The sequence below is a fragment of the Octodon degus genome, unplaced genomic scaffold (assembly GCF_000260255.1).
Source record: "Octodon degus isolate 3935 unplaced genomic scaffold, OctDeg1.0 scaffold00247, whole genome shotgun sequence".
NCBI classification, from domain to species: Eukaryota; Metazoa; Chordata; class Mammalia; order Rodentia; family Octodontidae; genus Octodon; species Octodon degus.
The window spans coordinates 2,934,956-2,937,684 of record NW_004524823.1 but is presented as its reverse complement, the minus strand read 5'-3'; positions in this window follow the sequence as shown (position 1 = coordinate 2,937,684).

Genomic DNA, 2,729 nt, shown 5'->3' with positions numbered 1-2,729 from the left:
AAGTCTATTTTCAGAACATTATAAGTAGTCTGAGCTTACAACATGTAGTGGTTTGCTAATTCACCATGTGCAAAAAGACATTTTAAACACAAAAGTTTAATCACGAGACTGTGCTTATGGAATTTTTAGAATAGTTATCCCAAGTAAATTTTATATAAAAGGATCAATATAATTATTTTTTGAGAATGACAATGTAGCAAAAATGTGAAATGAATTCAACATATTAAGATATAAGAATAATTTATGTAATTAATGCAGACTAATTGCAAAAGTTAAAGGTAGTCATTGTGCTATTTTCATACATGCATATATTATACACGATGACGTCCACCCATTTTATGATTTTTTGATATTGTCTTAGCAATTCTGAACATAGTCCATTGGTATTTATGATATTTAATCTGTGGAATCCATCACTAGTCTCTTCCTCCTGTCTAACTGAAACTTTGACCATTTGATTGAATCTCCACTTTCCTCCTGCCCTAGCTTCTGAGTGTCATCGTTTTTCTATACTCTATACCATAAATAGGTAGTTATTGTCATAAAGAAAACTAAAAAGATTAAGAGTTTTGCAAGTTAATACACCATCTACAATCTTACCTTAGAATTTCTTACAAAAATATTAGATACAGCTAATGGAGTTCTTCAAAAATAACAATCATATTTGAGTGAAATATTTTACTTGACTCTTCAATGCCAAGAAAGTAAAAACCAATTTCTGGCAGTTGGAAACTGACTGATAATCCTAAGTAATACCTAGATTTTCCTGTTAAACATTTTTAACACTATTGCCAGAGGGATAATTTGGACCATGAAGAAGAAAGGTTTCTCTATGATCTTGTTTAAACAGAAAAACACAAGAATATACCTACACAATCAATTTCAACAAACTGGGCAAGATTTATATCTCTTGCTTCTTTCATAAAAAAAATTTAACTCTTTTAATTCTTGGTTAATATTTGGAATTATCCAGGTGCAGGGGCTAGGGCTTCCATCCCCAGGCCTACTGTGCAGGTGCGCCTCCCCCTCCCCCATTCCCCAGTACGCTGAGACAGCGATTGAGATTGGCTGTGGTGGTGTGCACCTTGTAATCCCAGCACCTGACCTTGAAGACCCTGTAGATCCTTCCCTAAAATACAAAGAAAAAAAAGAAAGAAGAGAAGAGAAAAACAGAATTATCTTTGCTTCCTCACAATTTACAGAACTTAGTAAACCTCTATTTCCATGAATGCTATGGACATTACCTCACAAGAGCATAAATCCCATAGCAATCCACCTTATTGAAAAGCAGCACGGCTTCCTATGAAGTACAGCTGCACTGTCTCCAACAATGCAGGGAATTCTTTTTTATCTTTTTATTTTTCATTTTTTGACTCTAGATTTGTCCCTGGTGATTCTATTATATTTCAAATAAAGGCTTTGTGGAGGACCACCTGAGCAGCTCTCCTTGAAAGAAGAGCGACTGTCTCCATTTTGACTGAGCCTGACCCTATTTCCTATGTACAGAGCTGGCTAGGACTTCTGTTTCTCAATTGGCCTTAGGTAAATGTAGGCCACCCTCTTAGCTCAGCTCACAATGATCACCTATGTCCCACAATTCTCAGTCAGTCCTCCTCAAGCTCCTCCCCCACTGAATAAAAACAGGGTGAGGCCCTGGGTCTCTCTCTTGGTTCTGGAAAGCCATCTTCATGGCTGGACTTAGAGCCCCTTGACTCCCTGATGATTAAAAATATAATTTAGCGTCTTTATTTTCGCCGTGGGTAGCATTGTAAGTGGTAGATTGGAATCAACTTGATGGGATTCCAATAACGTAACTTTGGGATTATAAATATTGCCTTCTTGGACCGAGGCGAGGTCCAGGAAGTGTCTCCTACAATTGGCACTCAACGTGGCCGGAACACGCGACCTTCTCAACACAATGACCACTTACCAGAATCACATGTAGGTGACCCACTGGACCTTGCGTGGCCAATTTAAAGGTAAGCGGAGTGTTTTATTAATTATAGTGCTCAGACGCAAGTAGCAAATAGGAATCTGTTCGTCAAGGGTAACAGTGGGACAAGCTCTGTCTATCCACAGAAGAGAAAGAATTTAGTTTATTGATTATGAAACTGTTAAAAGATGCTGGTATTAAGATACCATCTAAGTGAGTTTTGAGATTACTCCATGAGATAGCTACATTTTATCCATTTTTTCCCAGAGTTGGTACACTGGATCTGAGGATTTGGGATGAAATAGGTAAGAACTTCTCTGTAGCCAAAGCTCAGAAAAGGAAAATTCACTCAAAAACTATAGCCACATATAACCTGGTAAAGGGAGCTATCTGGGCCTTCCAAAGTGACAGCCAAGGAAGAAATGCAGATCAGTAACCGCTTACCATTACAAAGCATTCTAAGGATCCTGGCCCGACACTAGTAAACAAGGCAATTGTAATTGAGAAGAGCCCTGATGGAACTATAACAGAAGGGTTGGATCACCTGGGACAGGACTTTTCTAATGGGCTTCTAGAAAACAAGGAAGTGTTTTTAAAGAATATAGCTAATCCTCTCCCTGTTCTCCCCACTGCCTCTCCACACCCTACAGTCCTTCCCTCAGGCATACAGGTTAAGAATGAGCCTCCTCCTTCCCCAGCCTTAAGAAGGCCAAAGTACAGTGATATGAGGTTATATCCAAAGACAATGTGCTTCCCTGTCCTTGAGGAGACAGATCCAGAACACCCTACTCATAAA